This window comes from Cupressus sempervirens, chromosome 10 (genome assembly GCF_028749045.1).
Source record: "Cupressus sempervirens isolate cs-2001-9-10 chromosome 10, ASM2874904v1, whole genome shotgun sequence".
Lineage (NCBI taxonomy): Eukaryota > Viridiplantae > Streptophyta > Pinopsida > Cupressales > Cupressaceae > Cupressus > Cupressus sempervirens.
Genome location: NC_143127.1, coordinates 472585539 through 472610406, shown reverse-complemented (window position 1 = coordinate 472610406; position 24868 = coordinate 472585539).

Here is a 24868-nt window from a genome sequence, read left to right as displayed (position 1 = left end):
TGCAATATAAATTTGATTAAAGATGTGTAAATGTAAAAGGACAACTAATTTGATCTATCAAAGATATGTCTAGGTACTAAATATAAGAAATTAATCTAATTAAGATATGAAGATAGGTCTAGAATGAAAGGTGAAATAAGAGATAAAGTACTTGCCTTGAAATGCTAGAGGAATGTCCTTTTTTCCTTTGAAATTTGTTGATCTGAGGTTGCTGCAAAAAAATTGACTTTGAATTTGTGATCAGAATGGAAAATCCAAAAAATGATATTTTTCTAGGGTCTCAAGAAGACGTTGACCAAGTCATCTTGTTCTGAGATGTATTGCAATAAAGTCACCATGTTCCCAAGAGACTTTAATAACTTTGACCCAATTTTTTTGGATGGTTTGATGAATGTTTTTTGGATTTGGGGTTGCAACTTTTTTATCTTGCACATGTACACACAAATCTTTTTTTTAATGTTTTGGGTGGATTTGGCATTCATCGGCCAAGCCCTAGATTGAGGAATAAACCTTGAAATTGAAATGTAAATATGTAAAGGAAAGAGAAACAAATGGATAAATTCACCTTGCTTGTGGAAATCCTTATTAATAAGGATTTGTAATGTTTGTATGTTAATGATGTTGTTGAACTTGTAATAAAGGATGTAGGAAATATGTACAAATGCTATAAATTTATCAAAACCACATGTTGGAGCCATGGATATAAACATGCATCAATGAAGAAGATAATGAATGCCTCAATGTAGATCTCCTCCCTTGATGATCAATAAAATACTAGATCTTGAAGAGGAGATGCTCACAATGGATCCTTGAATCTTGAAAATTCTTGAATTCTTGAAGTAAATCTACTTGTTTAAATTCTTGAACTCACCATGATAGCATGATGATAGCTTTGTGTCATTTTATTGCAAATGGATGTGAAAATGAGGTGTGTAGACTTCATTTTATTCTAATTTTTGGGTGAGAAAACAAAGCAAATTGACAATATAACTCAATAATTAAATTTAAAATTTTGAGACAAAATTAGGACCAAGAATCAAAACCCTAGGGGAACTAGGTTGGCATGTTCTAGAGTTGAACCATAGAGAGCCAATCCCAAGATCCCATAGATTGTATTGATGAAACTAGGAAATATAGAGCACAATAGGACAAAGAGGTGATTGAGTGTGAATACATCCATGGTCTATAAGGTCACTAAAGGATAGGATTTAAAGGGTCTTAAATAATAATTGTGTTTATTTTAAGATGATACATTTAGCCCCCAATTTATAGAGAGAATGATTTGCCTCACACTCACGGTAAAGAAGATAAAAAGAAAGAGTTGATCCTATCATGACTAAGGTGACAAAGAAACCATCAAGCCCCTAAATAGACTTGTCTCTTCATCATATCTAGAGCCAAATATGGGAGATATCACTAACAAGAAAGTGTAGCCAACTTTTCCAATAAGGTTTGTGTTCCTTATTATGAACTACACAAGAAAAGAAAGGTGTGTTGAAACAAAAGATGATACTAAATTGTCTAGCAAATGTGTGTGGAACACTAGTCAACCCATCAAAGATGAATTGAATTTTCTAGAAAGTGTGTGTGGAATTCTAGTTAATTTATCCAAAGGATTCATCCTCGAGGGAAATCCATGTCCCAAAAATAAGAATTGAAAAGATGACCTAGGCATAAGGATGTGTGTGTCATTAAGATATGGATAAAAAACATGATCAGACTTCCAGACTTTTAATAATCAAAATCTAAGGATCAAACAACAATCGATGCTCCCAGACTATTACTAATCCAAGAGGGATCAAGTGAAAGCATTGAGCCTCCATAATTGTTAGTAATCCAAAGAGAGATCCCAAAAAGGAAAAAAAAAATGGGCCCCCATGAACTATCAGTATTTCAATAGAGGAAACAAAATTGTCAATATGCATGTGTAAAAAAGTGAGAGGAGTGCATAACCCCATGTTAAAGTGATTGAAAATTCCTTAATCGAAGCAATATCTTTAACAAAAGCATACATGCATCCACTAAGAACATTTTCACTATGAAATGCCCCCAAGACATAACACTTCAAGGGAAATAAATACAGAAAAAAGAGAGAATGCAAAGAAATATACTAAGTTTGGTGTCAATATGATCATATGATAATATTTAATATTCTATAAAGTATGAAATTTAATAATTCCCCAAGGAAAGTAGAACTACAACACAATGGAGGAAAAAACACATAAGATATATGAAAAAGAATCTTTTTGGTCTGGCAACATGGAGACCAAAAAGAATTGGTGCTACCATGTTGGAAGAATCCAAGATGATTGCACAAGGGAATATTTATGAACAATGGAACATATACAAGATAACATGTAATGACATATATAAGAATAGAGGTACAAATAGAAGAATTTGTATGACATGTTCGATTACTTTATCATCTTGTACCAATAGAGCAACGAGAATTGTCTAAGCATTCTAGGAAAAAACATATAACATAGAACACAACACAGGGAAGGACAATAGGAACACATAAGAACTACCATGCTAGAGAAGTCCACTTCAAGCATGTTATGTGCTCCCCTTATCTTGGTCTATAACATTAGGGAAAGGTGAAAAAATCATAGGAGGAACAACATCCAACATAATAGGGACCACTACCAAATCCAAGAAAGGACTATGGTTAGAGTCACTATGTTATTCACTAGGTGTGAGTGTTATCTGCGTAGAAATCATGTTATAAAATCATAATTCATATCAATATTTTCATATTCATCATCACTAACATGTGCATTATAACATCATCAAGAGTATCTTCCATATAAAGAGTACTATAATCTGAAATATGGACATGATCATTATGTTTGTCCCTTTTCATGTTACTATGATTAACTTCCTCTAAAGTCTTAAGCATGGGTTGATCAAAGGAAGGGAAAGGTGGAGATGAAGAAATAGTTTTAGAAGCAAGAAAATGGGTCTTATCCTTATGTTGATGGTTCTTATGACACTGATGAGCATATTGGTTATGAATAATTTTTTGAGATAAACTTGAAGGATCAAGTTCAACAATCATAGGTTTCAAGGAGGGAACATCTACAACTTAAGGAATGATAGGAAAAGGAATAGGTGGGGTAGGTGAGACAACTACATGAGGATAAACCTTAGGAAGGATAATCTCAACAATATTTTCTACCTTATACTTTTGATAGGATTGATAAATGTAATCAAGATGTTCAGTGGTTTTGTAGAGAGAGATTACCAATAGACTTCTATCTCATCACAATCTTGAGGTTGTGGGGGTTAATAAAGAGAATGATTAATAGTGATAAATTCTCCTTTATGGATAAATTTGATGTGCTTATGAATAGGAGAGGGTACACTTTTCATAGAAGAGAGCCACAAAATACCATGCTTGACATGAAAGAGAATAGAGGTGGGAATAACACTAAAGGTATTATAAACAACCTGATCAAAAAGAGTCGTAATAATATTAATAGAACCATGGGGAAAATTAAAAAAACCATCACAAGTTTGAATCCAAAAATTAAATGCATCATGGGTATCCTTATGCAATCTCTTATTAAAAAGGTGTTCTTCAACCATTTATGAGGAAGAAGGATCAATCAAAATATTATGGGAAGGGATACGAGAAACCCTAGTGGTAATGTAAAGAGGACCATTTAGTGCTTTAAACATATTGGTCTGATCAAAGGTAATAGGAGGTGTAGATTTAGGTTTGTACAAGGGTAAAATTAGAGGTTGGGGTTGGGAGTCAACATGACTAACCACATAATTAGATTCTTCTACCTTGTCATCATGACTAATGTTAGTAACATGAGAAGAAGGTTTATTAACAACACTTATTGAATGTGAAAGTAAAGGTTTAGTGTATATTTGCAAATTCTAATTAGGAGGTGCTATGGATTTAATCATGCTATAAAACTCAACGTCAATAGATATACCATTAGAATCAATAAGATCTTGAATAGAAATTTTCAAAGCATAAGATTTTTGAGTATCATGATCAGGTTGAAGATGGTATTGAAAAAATGCATTATGATCAAATGACTTAGGCATTAGTTTGCTAGAGTCAATAGGATGGATAAGTTACATTAATCAACTGCTCTATCACTATATATAAATATTTTGATAAAGGAATGCATTTATTATTAGGATGATACATAGAGGAAAAGTAGTTGTACCTTTGGATGTAGTAGCCACTTGATCATCAACTATGTTGGTTGATTTGATTTTAATGCAGTTTTTCGGTCTTAAAATACTTGTTTTGATCAACATTGACATCACTCTTATCAGCAACAATAGAAACCATTGGAGTAGAGCTCTCAGGCTAACCCACTTGTAATTGTTAATGGTGAAGCATTGCACAAAGACATGAAAAGAAATTATACTCAATAAGAAGATTCTTATCTCTAATGTATTTTAGCAAATTAGAAACAAAAATACATTTAATATCATGATCATGTACAAGATAAGAAATTTGAGCACACAAGTGTTTGAATCTGCCAATAAAGTCACCAAATTTATCTTTAACATTCTTCTTACAATGCATTAAATAAGTCAAATAATTTTGAGGACCAATATTATAATGAAAGTATCAAATGAAAGCATTGGCAAGGGTTTGAAAGGAATCAATACAATAAGGGGGTAAAAATAAATATCATTGCAAAGATTTGTCCCTAAAAGTACACGTGAACAACTTAGCCATGAGCCTATAATCATGAGAAAAATTAGCATATATAGTTTATAAAGTCCTAACATGACTCACAAGACCACCATTACCATTATGAGTCTCAAGATGAGCTATCTCAACATGTTGTGGGATCAAAACATGTAGCATATATAAGGAAATGGGATTAGAAATTTCATGTATAGGGATATTATACTTATATTGAGTGAATTGAGCCACTTGTTACATTACAAAGTGGCGACAGTTTGAACCAATTTACTAATGGTGGGATTAAAAGACATAATAGTAGGCATAGACATATTAGATGTACTAGGAAAGTTGTAAGAAGCATAAGAAAAATGTAAGGATGTTGGTGGATGATTAGAACGTACGAGGAGAGGACTGGAATATGTGAAAGGAACTATATTGTATGAAAGCAATGTAGAAGGTATGCAAGTAGGTGTATATGTGAAAATGCGGCCTATGCTAGCACACACACTTCAACACGGTCTTTCTATGTGGATTCATCCTGGAATGAACATTGGATTATTCATCCAAAATTTGCCCTGCAAAGCGACCTGTTGCCTTCTATCTAAAGGGAATTCCTTGTCAGATATCCTCAGATTCGAGGTGTTTAAGCAACCAGACCCTCTAAGAATGAAGGATTTGACAATGAAATTAAGCTAAAAATGAGTATGCAGATTAATCTAGAATGAAAGATGCAATGTAATCTAAGAACAAATAAAGCAAACTAGATTAAGCATATGCATGATTAAACTAAAATGAGATTAAACTAAGAATAAGAATGTATGCAAGAAATGTAAGTAAATGTGAGCATGAATTTCAACAGCAATTCGATGCAAATTCTCCAAATTCATCCTCCCAAAATGAAGAGATGAGGGTCTCTTAAATAGACTTTCCTGGAATCTATCAACGGTCAAGATTGAAGATGAGGTTTAGTCATTAAAGGAGATTCCCAAATTAAAGGGAGTTAACAGATTTAATTTGAGTAAAATAAGGAGTTAATTGTTTTAATTTGAGTAGAAAAAGGAGTTAACTGATTTAACTCTTTTTTTTATCAATAGTGAACTGAAAATTTACCTTTTTGAACTGAAGAGAGATTTTGGTGAAATATTTAATTTAATAAAATGAGATATGCTCTCATAATTACTTTTTCTATTTAATTAAATAATCTTTAATTAATTAGAGACACTTTTCTTATATAATTAAATAACTTCATTTAATTAATCAGGAATGGCTTCCCATTTAATTAAATAACTTTGTTTAATTAATTAGAAGTAAGTACTCCATTTAATTAAATAATTTCATTTAATTAATTAGAAATACCTTTCCCATTTAATTAATCAAGATAGGCGTATTTATTAAATTAAATAAATTTAATTCCACAGTACATTAGCCTTAGGATATAATTATAATTTAATTAAAGTATAAATACTTAATAATTAAATTATAATTAAATCAAGTAGGTTTAATGCGACTAATATGAGTAAATACTATAGGAATTAAATAACAAGCATGATGAATGCAGATTTAGGTTTTCTGCATTTGACAATTAAGTCAAATAGCGAGTAGTAGAATGAGAATTGCCTATTAGAATAGGTCTTTAGGATTGGTTAAAAATAGACCAGAATTGGTATCATGGAAATGAACCAATTTTGGGGTATTACATTTTGCCCCTTTTTGAATGAATGTGTGAGCAGCATGTTCAATTCAAAGAAAATCAGAAAGCATGATGCAAAGATGAGATTGGTTCCGAAGTTGATGACACAGAGACCAATTGATAAGCTTTTAAGGACTATCTCTAGAACAGAGCTTAATCCCAAGGAATCCAAGTAGAGCACCTAGATACCTAAGATTGATAGCATTTAAAAGATTATCTTCAGAACGAAGCGTAATCTTTAAGGATCCAGACAGAACATCTAGATACCTAAAATTGATAGCATTTAGAAGATTATCTCCAGAATGGAGCTTAACCTTCAAGGATCCAAATAGAACACCTAGATACCTGAGAATAATAGCATTTAGAAGACTATCTCCAGGGCGGAGCTTAACCTTCAAGGATCTAGATAGAACACCTAGATACCTGAGAATAATAAAAGATAACAAGGTCCCATCATGAGTCATAGAATCATCCCCAAAATGAGGCTTGATCCTCAGGAGTCGAGGTTTAGACTGTCCCAATACCTGTCTATCGAACTCTAAGAAGAGTTGTTATAAGGTTGATCAATTGATGAAAAGATAAGATAGATGGCAAAGATGCCAGATAGAAGGGAACAAAATGCCCCAAGTGATGAGATGCCCTAAGTGACTAGGACATAAGATGGCAACTAGATGCCTCGAGCAATAAGTATTTAATGATGTAATCATCCTACCCCCTCGAGAGCGAAATTGAAAGATGACACACCAGAAATATGATTAGAAGTAGTATATCATGAGATATAGAAGAAATTTGAGATTCAGCAGAATCTAGAAGATATCAGAACAATCTGAAGAAGATTCAAGGTTGATTTGAAATGATTGCGAAGTCGCAAAAACTGAATTTGACCAAAAGTTGACAAGATTTAGCCACAGTTGACTTAAGTTGACTATTTTTAAAATGAATTTTGAAAATATGGAGAATGTAAAGTTGAAAGGATTCCAAGAATCATAAAGGATCAGAAAAATTTGGGCTGCACAAGCGTTCGATCGCGTTGGTCCCCAAAATTTTAAAATGCATTTTTGAGGCACTTAGGAGTGTCAGATTTTGAATTTGATCTCGAAAATGGATCCAGAACGGTCCAATTAGCCAAGGGTGTGATTTTTGCGCAAATTCGAGCACTTAGAAAAATTTGTTCAACACCTATATAAGCGCTCGAAGGGTCATTTTCAATTCATTTGTGCTTTTGTCTTGTAGTGATTTTGAGCTCTGATAGAGACATGGCAATGAATGTGAGATATCATCATTTTGAGCGCTCTAGACGACACAATCGGCCAGCAGACTATAGACCACCAGTGAGACATCGATTTCCCATATTCGTACTTTCATTTTCATGCATTTCAAGTTCATTTATGCACATTTTTAGCATGTTTTAGGTTTGTCAATTCTTTCTTCGCGCAAGACCGATCTCTTCTCACACGAAGATCTTCCTTCTTCATGCAAAGAAATAGGATGCGTTGTTTCTTCGTGCGCGGCCGGAGGATCTTCGCGCAGGGCAATTTTGGTTCCGCACAAAAGTGGAGATTCTTCGCGCGAGCCAATTCGTGTTTCACACAAGAACCTCTTTTCTCGCACGAGGAGATCTTTTTTCGTGCGAAGGCTAGATTCTTCGCGCGAAGAAAGAACTATTTCTCGTGAAACTGAATATCTTCGTGCGAGATTTCACGAATCTTGCGCGAAATTCCATGACAGTTTTGTGATTTCGCACTTAGAAATTGCACTTCATTTTGTTTTGATGCGTCGTTTCGACTTGACACTGATCGTTTGTTTGTCATTTTTTTGTTGTGTGTGCAGGAGGTCTTCAGAGAAGTGTCATTTAGATCTCATTATCCACCGTATGGAGAGTTATTATAGAGTTTGGATGATGCAGATCGGGCACACATTGCCCGATTGGGTTTGTCTTCATTATGCCAGATTCCAGCCGTGATGGTGAATCACGATTTACTGACTGCTTTGGTAGAGCGTTTCCATTCAGAGATGAACACATTTCATTTTCCGATGGGTGAGATGACCATCACACCAGAGGACATATGGAGGATCTTGCGGATTCCTTTTCACGGCGCTCAGGTGGTGTATGATACAGTGCCTCGATTAGGGACAGAGGCACTATCCATTATTTTTGAGAGAGTGCTACCGAGAGGCAGGGCCATCAGCTGGGATGAGCTGATGCATACCTATGGACCCACACATAGGTTGGCATCCGTGCTAGGTATTTTCTTGAGCTGCTTCCTATGTCCTGACAGTGGATAGCATGGGTTGGAGTGTGGATGGGGTGTCATACTCCGTAGGATGGTTGAGGCACCCGAGATCTTTGGGTGGGGTCAGTGCATGTTGGTCCATCTTTTTCATGAGATGCATGAGGTCGTCTTCCACGAGAAGAAGACCATGGCAGCGAGTGTTTATGTTTTACAGATCTGGGCCTAAGAGCATCTCCCTGTATGTAGGCCAATTTTTGAGGATTCTCGAGAGCCCATGGAGCCTTACATCTGCAGATATCGAGGGCATATTACCCAGGCCCACCTGGGGTAAGACTGAGCACTGGCGGACACATATCGATGACTTGGTGTCTGTTATATGGAAACCTTGGAGAGAGACAGAGGACTGGGATGATGCCCCCAGAGAGCTACCCTGGATATTTAGTTCTCGACCGCTGGCAAGCAAGACGACATCAGTCATAGAGAGATTCGTGATCTCATGAGTGTGGCGGCAGTATGGCCGACCATAGGACATTTTAGCTAAGTACTGTGCCTATGCCAGGGTGCAGAGGGATATTGAGTGGGGATGGCCTCCACGGATGGATCCAGGACGATCCATGATAGACATCCATAACCTAGTTGCAGTTTAGTGAGACTACCTGCCGACGATAGCAGATGCCAAGATGATGCTTGCATATCAGGCATTTTTGATCAGTCATCCATACCCACATTTTACAGATCCAGTGGGGATAGCAGGGTAGGTATAGGGATAGGTGCCCCAGCAGCAGCAGGCACAGCCACAGTTGCCACCACAAGTCCAACACCGGGTACAGTAGATGCCTATTCCCCCACGTCATATGGGATCAGACCCGGGTGCTGGGGGCAGTGGGGTAGTACATAGTTGGCGGAGGAGGTAGAGGACAGAGGAGCAGGCCCCTTAGTAGGAGGTCCCATAGTAGTAGGTGCCACAGCCACAGGTACCTCCACCGCAACAAGCACCTCCACAACAGTAGGCACCAGAGATGGTTGATAAGGACATGCCAGATCAGCCAACAAGTGGGGTACAGGATGCAGTACGGCGGTATCGAGAGCGAGTTCATGCGGCCTCTCGACAGTTGGGAGAGTTGCAGATTGCATTGGCAGACAGGGATGCACAGCTGGTAGAGTGACAGTGAGAGATAGATTTTCAGAGAGAGTGCGTGGAGACTACAGAGAGGAGATTGGAGCTAGCACAAGATGAGATCCGCTTCTAGTAAGCTCGAGTAGCATATTATTATGCAGAATATACTAGTGCAGTACCGGATGAGACATTGCAGGTGCAGTGATTCTCTCAGTATGCGCGAGAGTCTAGAGGTGCACGACCTCCTATCAGGCCGGATATGCCACCACTGCCTCCACCACCTGCTGCCCCTACTCCTCCTGTGCCTAATTTTTTATTTTGATCCTTGGCTATGTATCGATTGGTGTGCCAGCACCACATGTATCATTTTTGATCGATTGCACTCGAGTAGCGCCCATTTTTTTGTATTGAACCATTCTTTGATATATATATATATATATATGAGATTTTGAGCTGAGTATTCCTATGTACATGTCATTGTCTATTTTGTTTTGCTCTGATATACATGAGATGTATGTTTAGATAGAATGCATATGTATGATTTGACATCTTATGTAGTGTTGTGTGTTTTTGTTTGATAGTCACAGGTATTCCATTGAGGAGCGAGAATCGACGAACCAAATGCTTGTGCAGCCGTGGAGGAATCTGATGCATGTGGAGTATGAGCAGGATTACCATCGAATTGCGTGCTAATGCAAATGAAGTATGTAATGCAAGACTATGTTAAATGCAACCCTAGGTCTGGTTACCAAGCCTCGATCATTTATCATCACTGGATAAAAAATAAAGCTCATATGTTATACAACTCTCACTGACATTGCAATCATGAAAATATGAATATAACATACGTTATTGGGATGTCGGGATTAAATGTAAGCATTCGACGCACAAGAAGCCAGAATGACCAGAACATTTGTCCCTTTTAATGTAGCAAGTTAACATAAGCATCAAAGCATGAACGCTAGGATGACCTGAATGTTGCTTGCATGACAGGCACACCAAACACACGAGAGATTCCTCTTATGCTAAGTATTCAGTATTCATTTTTTCTGCAACGATCCTTGCGTTCGTAACCTGAGACAGAAGTGTGCTAGATATACTCGCAGTGACCCGTACGTTCACTTAATAGGATGAGCATTAGTATGTACTATAGCATGAAGAGTTCACTCCAAAAAACAAGGAGAAGAATCAATGTCATTGACATATTTGTATAAAAGGAGTCGAGGTACACATGGCCATCCAATACGAGATGGAGGCTCTTATAGTGGGCACCCCTCTTATAGGAATAGATCAACTTATTAGAACTAAACCACAAACAAAAAGCAAAAAAAAAAAAAGATCATGCCCCCAGTCATTACTTCTCTAGTTGAAGATGACATCATCAAGTTGCTCGAGGAGATATGATAAAGCAAAACAAAGCAAACAAAGAAAATGCTCAGCATATCCAAACAAGTATATCATTTTATTTTTTGATTTCAATGTTTTCGGGATTGATGCCAAGTGTCAATGTCCAGAATATGTAAGAAAGAAATCTCTTTAGTAGGGTGACAACAGTAGGCAGACGCAGTCAAAACGACTGGTGACTAATGTCAAAGAGGAATCTTCACGATGAAGAACCTAAGAAGGACTAAGAGACAATAGACGGACACAGCCAAGACGACTGGTGACTAACACAAAAGAGATCTTCCATAAAGGAATCTTGAGACATGACCCGAGCAATGGTATGCAAACACAGCTGAAACAACTGGTGACCATTGCGAAAGAGATTCTATGAGGAGAATCTCAAAAAGAGTGACACTAGTGACAGTAAGCAGATGCAGTCAGAATGACTGGTGACTATCGTGAAGGAGATTCTATGAGGAGAATCTCGAAAAGAGTGACACTGGCGACAGTAGGCAGACGCAATCAGAATGATTGGTGACTTTTGTGAAGGAGATTCTATGAGGAGAATCTCAAAAAGAGTGACACTAAGGGGGAATGCCCCCGAGCTGTGACAAGACTCAATCCATGGATACATGAGCAGGAAGCAGGAAAGCAAAAGCATGAAAGTGACTGTACAGAATAGCCAGAAGATGCACTGCAAGATGGAGCATTAGGAACAAGAGGCGCCTATTTCTTTTTCTTTTTCTTTTTTTTTTGGTGTTACCAAGGCACCTATTGCTAGGTTTTCACTAGGGTAACAATTTTTTCAAGACTTTTTCTGATTTTTAGGATTTTTTTCAGGACATTTAGACATGTACAGAGAGCTTGCTGAGATTGAATCAACTGTAAAACTGCTTCAGGTGGAGAGTGTTCATAAGCTCTTTAAGCACTTCTCCTTTGATTGTGGAAAGCTGATAGGCGCCAGATCCATATACTACAGTAATGATGTAAGGACCTAGCCAGTTTGGTTCAAACTTTCCCTTTTGTATTTTTTTTTGTTGATTCTTAGGATTCTCTCTCAGGACAAGATCACCCAGCTAGAAGTCACGTGGCCTAATTCTCCTATTGTAGCTTCATTCCATTCTTTGTTGATATGCTCATAGATAATCACAAGCCACTTGTCGTCATTCATCTAGCAATACAACCTCTTGAAGCCGAGCTATCCTATAGTCATCATCAGTGATAAGGCCTTTCATGGAGATTCTCAAAATAGGAATCTCAACCTCTATTGGAAGTACAGCATCCACCCCATATACCAACGCAAAAGGAGTCATGCCCATTGGAGTTCTAATGCTTGTTCTATATGCCCACAGGGCTGGATTGATCTGGAGATGCCGGTCTCTCCCTGACTTACTGACTGTGCGATGAAGAATTTTGAGGATCGCCTTATTGGATGCCTCAGCTTGGCCATTACCCTAGGGGTAATAAATGGAAGACCAATGTTGTGTAATCTTGAATTTCTTGCACAGTTCCTTGAGGTCTTTATTTTTGAACTATCCTGCATTGTCAGTAATGATTGAGGATGGTATACCATATCTACAGATGATGTAGTTTGTAATAAAAAGTACTACAGTTTTGCCATCAGCAATTGTGAGAGGGACTGCCTCTACCCATTTTGTGAAATAATCTGTAGCGGTGATAATGAACTTATGTCCATTAGAAGAGGTTGGGTGAATCTGTCCCACCAAGTCAAAGGCCCATTGTTGAAATGGCCATGTTGTAGTAGAGGGAATCAACTCTCTAGCTGGAGCGTGAATGAGATTCCCATGTAGCTGACACTATTTGTAGGACCTAGCATATTTAATAGCTTCTTGCTCCATTTTAGGCTAGTAGTAACCAGCACGAAGGACTTTACAAGCTAGTGTTAGGCCATTGGAATGAGATCCGCAAATGCCTTCGTGAACGTCAATTAGTGCACATTTGGACTTGTCGGGTTCTAAACACCTAAGGAGTGTTCCATCGAGACCTCTCCTATATAGATTGTCAGCAATAATGACATAATGTGAAGCGTTACGGATTAGGTAATGTTTCTCATTCTGGGTCAGACCTTCCAGAATGGTTTGATTATGAAGGTAAGAATAGATGTGATGGTAGCGGGATGATTCTTGTCCTATAATAGAACAGATCATCTTGGAATCAAGTGTGTCATAGGCTGGGTAGTGTAACGCTTCCACCAAGAACTTGTGTCGTAGATCATTTTTTGGCATTTGTAGAAGGGAGGCCAGAGTGGCCATGGCGCCAGCTACTTTATTATCTGTGCGTGGAACTTGTTGGAAGGTGATGTATGCAAAATATTTCATCAAGTCATCAACCATGCATTTGTAAGGATAGTTTTTCATCCTTTGTTTGATACACATCATTTACTTGGTTGATGACAAGATGAGAGTCACCGAAGACATCCAACTGATCTACTCTCCATTCAGTTGCAATTTTCATACCATTGATCAAAGCTTCATATTCAGCAATGTTATTTGTACAAGGAAACAAAATTTTGTATGCTTTAGGCAATGAGTATCTATGTGGTGTAATGAAAAGTAATCCAACACCTGATCCTTGTTGTGTGAAGGACCCATCGAAGAACATAACCCATATATGGTGAGTGAGTGTTTGAATTGACTCATCTGGAAAATCAATGTTTATTGGTAGAAGACTCTATATGGGTGCCTCGGCCAGCTGGTCTGCAATTGCCTGTCCCTTTATAGCTTTGCGTTCAACATATTGGATGTCAAACTCACTTAGTATCATGACCCATTTAAACAATCCTCCTGTGAGAGCTGCCTTACTAAGCAAGTACTTTAATGGATCTATTTTAGCCACAAGCTGTGTAGTGTGGGCAAGCATGTAGTGTCTCAACTTTTGGGAAGCAAAGACAACTACCAAGCAAGCTTTCTCAATAATGTTGTAGTTTTTCTCATAAGAGACCAATGTTCGGCTTAAGTAATAAATAGCTATTTCTTTGTTGTCATTGTCTTCCTGAGCCAACAAGATTCCAAAAGATGTTTCAGTGGCTGAAATGTATAAAAGCAAAGGCTTCCCATGCATAGGAGGCATCAGGATTGGTGGATTAACAAGATATTGTTTAATCTGTGTTAAACTTTGCTCACAATCCTGGCTCCAATTGAATTTCACACCCTTATGTAAGGTCTTTGTGAAGGGTTGTGATTTATCCGCCAATTGTGAAATAAACCTGTGAATAGATTAAAGTCTTCCCTGTAGTCCTCTCATCTGACTGATGTTTCGAGGTGGTGGCATGTCCATTATTGCTTGTACTTTTTCTGGGTCTACTTCAATTCCCATTGCACAAACAATATATCCTAACAGTTTTCCTGATGTGACACCAAATGTGCATTTCTTAGGATTGAGCTGAAGACTAAACTTTTCCATATGATCTAGGATTGGTCCCAAATCGTGCAAATGAGTATTGTGTTTAGCGCTTTTGACCAAGGTATCATCAACATAGTCCTCCATATTTCTATGCATCATGTCATGGAAAATTGTAGTAACAGCCCGCTGATATGTAGCTCCAGCATTCTTTAAACCAAATGGCATCACATTCCAACAAAAGGTTCCCCATGCACATGTGAAAGTTGTTTTCTCTTGATCTTCTAGCACAATTTTTATCTGATTGTATCCAGAAAAACCATCCATAAGTGAGTACATCTCATAGCCAGTCGTCATGTCCATGATCATATCAATATTAGGGAGTGAAAAGTCATCTTTAGGACATGCCAAGTTAAGATCACGAAAGTCTGTACAAACTCTAATAGACTTATTGTGCTTGGACATAGGGACAATATTGGATATCCATTCAGCATAATCAATTGCACGAATGAAACCAGCCTTCAAAAGTTTCTCCAATTCGGCTTTGACTAGCAATGCAACATGAGGATGCATTTTATGAAGCTTCTGTTTAACTGGTTTGATGCTTGGTGCTATGGACAAGTGATGCATGATAAGATCAGGATCCAATCCTAGCATGTCAGAATATGTCCAGGCAAAATTTATTTTCTTCTCCTTGAAAAAGGCAATGAATTGTTCCTTTTCTTCAGTTGACAATGACTGAGCCAGATGTATCACATGAGGATGTTCTTCTGTGCCCAGGTTAATTGGCTGTGTTGGCTCTATTAACACTGATGATCTCTCCTAAAATTGATTGGGAAGGACATCAAATATCTCATCCGCAGGCACCTCAGAGAGGTTTTCACCCTTGGATATGTCTTTTGTTTTTACTTTTTTTGGATTCGACACTGCCACAATGTGGTTTTCACCATCGGACCTCTTGCATTTTTTCTTTTTAATTATGTGACTGATATATTTGATGTCGGCCTCAGTCATGTTGACACTCTACTCATTGGTGGAAGACATTATAGGTTCAATAGCGTTTAGGTAACAGGCAAGAGCATAGTCATTCTGGAATGTGGGGACTTCGTTAGATGCATTGGGGTTCCAGTCTATAAGCTCAGGATGTGCGAGTGAGAGAGTAGTGGCTTGTTCAATTGCGTTCACAGTATAGTCATTAAATGCATGGACCAGCAATTCGAGACCTACGACAACCTCACCCACAGGTGTATTCAAACACCTCAGAGTACAAACGTTAGTAATTGACGACTCTAGGACATTAGTTAGATCAGACCCCTGTGACCTATCCCTAGACGTTTCACTCACTTCGATTTGATTTTCATAGACATGCACTTGGTCAATGTCTTTATTAGTAGTCGCTTCTGAAAGATTGTCAAATTCATATTCATGAGAATCGGTGCTACATGGTGAGAGACTATAGAACTCCCCAATAGTGATAGGGACATACTCTCCTTCAGCCTTTGGATTCTTACACAAATACTCAATATGGCATGACTGACTAGATTCTCCCTTTTCTGAATGATATTTGAGTTGCTCAGCATTGTCCTCAGAAGAATCACTAGTATCATCCACAGTGCTAACACGTGGCATGAAGTCATCTGGCTCAGCAAAGAATTTAGCAAGATCATAAGGAATAGGATGAGGGTAAGAATCCTCATCATCAGATTCTTCCTCTTGAGTACCTGACTCAGATTGTGACTCATTTTCAGATGAACTCTCAAGTATGGGTATGAATTTATTGGATCCCAAATGGAAAGGGACCTTTTTAAATCCTAGGCCAGTTGTGTCACTGTTGCTTCAAGCTGTTGCTTTGATAGGATATATTAAACCATTGTTATTGCACCCAATAGGACCGGTTTCCTTGTAACCAAAATGCTTCATAAGCTTAAGACCAGGTCCATATTTCTTAGTAGTGATTTCTCGAGCTTGTTCTGTTAGGTGTACTGGAGCCTCTTCTTTGTAAAGCCATGCAGCAATGGCTCTGCTTTCGCTTTCATCTTCTAAGGGAACTCTAGCTTTGAGAAAAGAGCCATTAAACTTGGTCTGAGGTGTCAACACGAATGGCTTCTTTGCTTCTGAGGATCTCCCAAAATGTCAAGGGGACTCTGAAATAGATGTTAATGATAGCACTGGTTCCATGTGGTACTCTCCCATACCAGTTTCTTTCAATTTAAATGACTTCTCAATTTGTTTCAGCTTATTGTTATGACAATCAGTAGACTCACGGTTAGCAGGGACAAAAGAATCAGCAGCTTTGAGCATATTGCAAGTGTAGCTAGTAGTGGCAAGAATAGTAACTTCGAAGCCATGAAATGGGAATTTAATGCATTGGTGGTATGTGGATGGCACAGCGCACATCTCATGTATCCATGGTCGTCCCAACAGAATGTTGTAGGCTAAGGGAATGTCAAGCACCTGACAGGTGACATCCCTTTCGACAGGACCGACACGAATTGGTAAAGTCACAAGACCTAGTGACTTTCGTTCTACTTCATCGTACGCTTTAATAGTTATCTTTCATCGAGGATCAACAAAGTCCTCAGAATAATCCAATTGTCTAAGCAGAGCAGCAGAAACAATGTTTAGGCCAACGCCATTGTCAATGAGTACCGACGAACACGTGTCTGGTGGATCATAACCTCAATGTGTAGATGCTGATTGTGTGGGTGATTTAGTGAGTTGTCATCCTCCTCGAGAAGGTCATAATATGAGGTGAGGTCAAGTGACCTACCATGGATTGAAATCGCTCAAGATCAAGATCTTGAGGAACGTTTGCCTCAGTGAGGGCTTTGTCCAAAATTTGCCTATGAGCAGGCAAGATTTTAAGCAACTCAAATATGGAAATGTGAGCATTGGTTTGTTTCAATTGATCTAGAACATGCCAATTGTGTGTGGACTTTAATTCTTAGCAAGATCAACTGCAATGTGGATCAAGTCATCAACCATTCTAGACAATTAGCTATTTCAACGACTTGTGTTGACCTCCTATCACTTTTTTCCATTTTCAATAGAGATAAAGCATTTTTCAAATTTTATCTCTCATGTGCATACTTCTTTACCATTATGATGAAACAAAACAATTGTCATTAAATCTAACAACAATGTATCACTTATGTATTTTCTCTCTCTTTACCGCTCCTAGGCATGATGAAGCAAATATAATTCATTATATAAATATGATATCCATTACTCCATTTGATGTAAGAAACCAAATACTTAACTCAAACTGATAACAAGCATCTAAATGAACATTGCCAATTAAACCTTGTGCGAAAATGGTTATAGTTAAAGTCTTCGATCGTAAGCGAAAACTTCTAGTAGAAACTTTATTAGAGCATTTTTTCTAAGGCATTTAGCCTCCAAAATATTGTACCAATTAATAAGATTGTTCACTAATTTCCAAGCATTTTTGTCGTTAAAGCTTTGTTCAAATTGGCCACCTTCCATATTACAAGTCCCCAAAAAACTTTATTAAAGCTTTCTTTGGTAAGGTAATTAGCCTCCATAATCTTGGACCAATCAACAATATTGTCACCAATTTCCAAGAAATTTTTGTCATTTAAGTTTTGTTCAAATTGGTCAACTTACATATTCCAAGAATTTTTTGTCATTAAAGATTTGTTCAAACTGGTCAACTTACAAATTCCAAGCCTCCTTTATCCATTTAGGTAGACACGGTGTCCTAGTTGACTAAGGACATTATTTTTTGCTCTGCTCTATCCTAGTCCATAAGAAAGAGCATTGGATCCTTTCGAATCTATCATCCATTGACTTGGAGATTTGTAAAAGAGATGAGATATAAACAAGAATCCCTTGGAGGGATGTGGAGAGGAGCTAAAGTTTCCCAACACTACTCAAAAGTTTACCCTTCCAACCAATTATCTTCTTGGTACATTCCAAGATAAAATTCCAAAAATCCATAGTAAACCTCCTTGATAATAAGAGGTAACCTAATATAAGTGCTAGTGAAGTTGGCCGACTAATTGCCCAATATATCCAAAATTTTAATATGTCATTCTTGTTTAGTGTTAAAGAAGAAAACTCTTCTTTTTCTATGATTTATACACTACCTTGAAGATGCAACATATTTGTGCAAGAGATTCTTCCAATCTCTAACTTCAACAATAGAGGACATGCCAAACAAGAACATATCACCAACAAAATTTTGTAAGGTTGAGATGGGAAGAGTGGAGGTCAACTTGACACCTTTAGTTTCCTTATAGTAGACAAGTACATTAAGCTAGAGCCAAGGACCTCAACAACCATAATGAAAAGGTGTGGGGGGGTGGGTGCAGTGTGGACAAGAGATTCCCTGGTCGCATCCCCTTGTGAGTGTTAAAACTTCCCCGAGACACATCATTGACTAAAACAAAGAAATCTAGCACTTTCAACACATTCACTAATAATATCAACAAGTTTCTGGTTAAAACCAAGCCTAATCAAAACTTTATACAAAAATTTCCCAACTTAAAGGCTACACTCACTTCCTTGCACTTGTCGATGGAATGAATGACCTCATGAGTAGTTATTGCATCATCAAGAATTTGTATCCCTGGAACAAACCCAAACCATTATAATTGGGACTTATAAACTTGTCCAAAAGGGGTTTAATTCTATTCTCCAAAATCTTAGTGAAGATTTTATAAATGGTCTTGCATAGACTGGTTGGTCTAAAGTTATTCATAGCCTTAAGATCTTGAGTTTGAGGGACTAGGACATTGTAGGTATTATTCATTTTTCTCATAAGATTATCACTCCTTGGGAAATCCCCTACAACCCTAGTAACATCAATGTTGATAATGTCCCATAAATCTTCAAAAAAAAGCAGGGGGGACTCTGTCAGACTCTCAAGATTTTGAAGCCTACATAGAAGAAGCACCAACTTTATCGTCTTCCTCTTACACTTGAGTAGAAGTAGATTAGGGAAGGTCACATAATAGTTGGTCATGCAATACCTCATTGGAACCATCATTACTTTTAAGTACAATTGTACAAAGAAAGAAGTGTTGGTGCTCATTTAGGTTTGGTTAGAGACTTCCCTTTCATTGTCATCCAAAAAACACCTAATCGTATTCATTTATTTATGCTTACTAGCAGACCTACAAAAAAAGAGTTATAATCTCGCTCCTTCAACCATTATATGCATGATCTCTTTTTCCAATGATCTTCATTAGACAATTAAGCCTTCCATTTAGCTCTACACTCCTCAAGATCTAATAAATGTAAGTGGTTCCCAACAACATTTTGATGTTAAATAGTCTAGTCTTTCACTTAATTCTTTCTTGTACTTAAAGATATCCCCGAAATTGGACACACTCCAACCCTTAACCTCTCTCCTAATGAGTTCCAACTTCTTTGCAATTCAAAACATAGTTAAACCTATAATGAGTTGTAGACTGTCGCCTCTTAACAACTTCACAAAGTCCCTGAAGCCAAGGTGGCGTTATAGAAATAAGAAAGGTCACATGGTGGCTAAATGCACACTTCCCTCCTATGGAGCCCGAGTTGGAGGACATTGTCCTTGGGTTCTTCTAGGGCTACCAAACTAGTTGAACCTTGTGTTGGGGTGGTAGTGGGAGCCTTTGGGCTACTGATCAAGTGAAACCCCAATAAGGGAAATGTCAAACCCTTTGTTGGGGTGGTATCAAAAGCCTTTTAGATTGTCAATCAAATGAACTCCAATAAAGGTGAGGTAATTAACTACCCCTACAAGAAGGAAATTTTGGATCTAATGAAGTCCCCCTTTGATAGTAATAGTATCGTGGAGGGTGAAATCCTTCAACCTGTGGACTCTTCGCTAGGAATGTTAAGAAAGTTCAATCTTCCCATTCTTCAACAAAAATGATTGTCAACAAAAGTCAATGACTGAGACCTTAACTATTGAGGAATTTCTATTGACAAGGTATTATACACACCTATTACTACTAGGATTCCATCCTCCTAGTGTGTCAATGTGATTGAGCAACTCACTTCCCAGAGTGAGACAATAGTAGAAGGTACCAAGTCGATTAGTTTATCTCCTAACAACATGGTTTCTATTATTGGACCCTCCATAAAGACCAATGAAGAGTGGTAAACTAAGAAGAAGAAGACTAGGAATAAGAAGATTGATGTGAAAACCCTCAAAAAGAGGTAGGAGGCAAAAAACGTCAATTATTTTATCTCCTTACAACAAGGTTTATGTTGTTGGACCTTCCATAGAGACCGATGAAGAGTGGCAAACTCTGAAGAAGACTAGGAATAAGAAGATTGATGTAGAAACCCTTAGAAAGAGGTAGGAGGCAAAAAGTTATAGCAAGAGAGATTGCTTGTGGCAGGTTATCATTTCTAGACCTCAATTAGAAGAGTAAGAAATGATGTTCCTTTCTTGAACGAAGTAATATATCTTTGAACATGAGATTGTTGTTTCAGGAGATTAAAATGTGATATTGTAGATTGTGTGAGATTGTGGAGAAACTCTAGCTTGGGGCTTTTTTATTTTGATTCGATGGAGGATTCTTTTGAGGGATTACTACTGTAGAGAACCTAACTAAGGAGTGGAAAGCTTACATTTTCTCTTAGAACTACTTAACTATTACTTTCAAAGTGGAGGATGTTCATTGACACCGCTTCAATACTCATGCTCTTAATCATCAATTGGGGAAAGAACTAGTTTGGGAGGAAATTGCTAAGATCATTATAGACCCACGAAGCAAGATACATGCTTGTTGAGGACTTCAATTCTCCTTCTCTACCCTTCTTAGAAGTTGCAAGATACATGCTTTTTGGGTATACAGTCAACCACCATGTGACCTTTCCTATTTCTATAAATTCCAAAACAAAGAAGCATTCTCGTATACTAGAGAGCTCGTGTCTACTTCCCTAACTTGCTTTCAACATGAAAAAATTGGGAAGTCCAAAACAAAGAAGCATTCTCGTATACTAGAGAGCTTGTGTCTACTTCCCTAACTTGCTTTCAACATGAAAAAATTGGGGTGTATCTTGTTAATAGTCGCATTCACATAGAATCTTGCATAAAACCAATGTAGACTTGATTAAAGTACACCAATCCAAATGAATGCTCATCCCAAAATTCAAGGGGGAGACCAAATAAATAAATGCAAACAAGAGTCATTCCATTAAACTCAATGGATGGATCAAAGCTAGGTTTCCATTTTAAAGTCATTATCTTAAAATTGGTTGATGAGTCAATGCTAGGTTTCCTTTTTATAAAAAGTAAGAAAATGTTTGCCATAGGCCCAAGACCAACCAACATAAAGATTAGGGCTTCCTAAGCAACAAATTTGAACAAACAAAGACCTCAAGGCATAACATAGATACAAGCACTACCTTTCAACTTCAATGAGATATAGCCCACCCAAGACCAACCAACATAAAGATTAGGGCTTCCTAAGCAAAAAATTTGAACAAACAAAGACCTCAAGGCATAACATAGATACAAGCACTACCTTTCAATTTCAATGAGATATAGCCCACTTACTGACCATGTGTAGTGCCTGCCCCTAGTTTACATTTTCGAGCTACATTTCTGATATCATTGCCAAACTCTTTTAGGCCAATTTATGTTTGATGATTAGTATTATTATTTTAGATATTATCAGATGTTGTTTTACACTCAGTTTATTATATGATGAGATTACTTGATACTCTATATTTCATGCATGTATGATGATTATTCAATGGTTTCAGTTATCGATGATGATTAGTTAGATGGTTTATTATTCCATGTGCTTCTTATGGATACTTACCCCATACTACATGTGTATGGTGTGCGTTTGTTTTATTTATGTATGGTGTTTCTGATGTGGTTAAGGAAGGGAGTCGTAGTCACCTGCTAGTCGGGATCTACACGATGCACCACTTCCTGCCATTGTCTGTTTAGCTTAAAATATTGTGTTTGTACATGCGTGGATTTTATGCAGGTTGCAGGTACCGGGTATCAACTTCCCTGAATTGTCAAGATGAGCGTACCCTATCGCACTGTCTCAATGGTAAGAGAGGGGAGATAAACTCTTAAGTCCAAATCCTAAACCCTTTAGCCAATTGTCCTAATTGATAATTAGGACAAGTATCTGAGTTAAGTACCCTCCAAATGCATCAAATGATGTAATTTCGTGATTATAACCCTTTTGTTTGATTTGGTATGTATTTTTCTATGATGGGTTTTCGTATGTTGCTTTATGAGTCCTTGTTGTATTTTTTCTATTAATTAAGTCTAATTAAAAAGATTAATTAATGATTTAATTTAATAGAGAATTATTATGATATCTTTATATTTAATTAATTAATTAATTAAATAAAAGAATTAAATTTGGAGATTAAAAATTCAAAAATGAATTTAGAACAGAGTAATATTTATTTAATTTAATAATAATATATTTGGAGTTCATTTTTAAATAAATGCTAAATATTATTGTTATTTAAATTAATTAAATATGTTATCAATTAAGTTCTAAAATAAATTAAAAGTTGAAAGATATTAAATTATTAAGAATTCTAGATCGCATGATCTAAGCATGAGTTTAAATATGAGAAATAAATTAAAAGATTAAATTATAGAAATTAATAATGTTATTTTAATTTCTTAAAAGTGCACATAAGATTAAAGTAATAAATTAATTAAGAATAGAAGTCAAGTGGAATATTAAATAAAGTTATTTAATAATTCAACTTAATGTGCATGAAAGTTGAATGCAAAAGAATAAGAAAAGATAATAAAGGTTAATTTGGAGTTAACTGAGTTGTGCAAAGAGTCTTCTCGGGTAAACGCACAATTAGTGCTCCGAATTGAGGAGAAATTGCTTATCACAACTTTGGGGGTTCATTTTTGAGATATACGAAGTTGGACGGGAATTTTTGGGGGGAGAGACAACTTTTGGAAGCGATTTTTCAAAAAGCGAATACCAAAAGAAAGATTTTGGGAAGAAGGTTATTGAGAGGAGCGAATTCTCTTACAATTCATGAGGATTTCATAATAGCATCAGGATCAGGTAGGGTCTTGTGCTTTTGATTATCGATTAAATACGCAAATTATCCTTTCCTGTCTTCTTTGTGTCTGGGGTTTGTAAATCTGAATTCTCTATGATGAACGTTTAAACATTACGATATTAGATTTTATCAGATGCTTGTCTATAAACTTCTGTATACAAAATTTAAATGAGAAGGGTTGTATCTTAGACTGAAATTTTAAATTTAAATGTTCGGATGATTGACTATATTTTCTATATCAATATAAAGAAAGAATCAATTTTTCAATACATATATATATATATATATATATATATATATATATATATATATAATTAAATTGGTTTATCAATAAAATTTTTTATTATAAACAAATTGTATTAAAATATATATATATATAAAAAAAAAAAAAAAATTAAATTAAATGGGGAGGGGTCTTACTTCCCCCCCCCCCCCCCCCCCAGCATTGTGAATCGCTTGCGTTAGCAGGGGACCGCGCGGCTTTTTAAAAGCCGACGGTACCCTGTGACAAGGCCGCACGGCTCTCAATAGCCGGCGGTACCCTGTGACAGGGCCGCACGGCTCTTCATTGGGGGATTTTTTTTATAAATGTTTATTTTTATTTTATTTTCAACAATGTTTAATAATTTAAATTTTTAATAGATATTAATAATAAAAGTTGTTTTAATTAATTCTTTTTAATTATATATATATATATATATATATATATATATATATATATATATATATATATAATTATTAATTTTTTTTTTAAAAAAAAAAAAAAAACCTTTACATTAAAAAATTAAAAAATTAAAAAACGTTCGTTGAAACTCAAACTGAGAATTTCAAACTTAAAACCTTAGGGTGTATTATGGAAACAAACCCGAACTATGAACTGAATCATATTATATTGTTTTGTTATACTATCCGTGTTTTGGGATGTTCTAGTATTAACCAGTTTAGGTTGTTACCAGAGGCCCGGGTTTGTGAATGTGATGTTATGATGATTTGTTCTCGATCTTTTCAAACCAACCAAGGTAATGTGATAGTATGCTCTATGATGGATGTATTTATTGTTTGTTATTGCTTTCCAATTTCCTTGTGTGAAGCTGAGGTGTATGTATTTGAGATACCTAACTTAACCATTTTTGAGTCTCGATTAGTTATATTTGATAACCATTTCTGAGTCTCGATCAGTTATACTTGTATTACCTTCTGGTTGCTTAGACTGAAATGTTTGTTATATTCTTGATGATGTCATGTGTTGACTTGACCATTTGGAGTCTTCGATCAGTATTATAATTTACTATTGAGATACTTTCTGGTTGCTCATTGGAGAACCATTGGTTTTGTGACTTATCATTGATGCCTTCAGTTGCTGATAGAGAACTGTCATGATCATATGATTACTA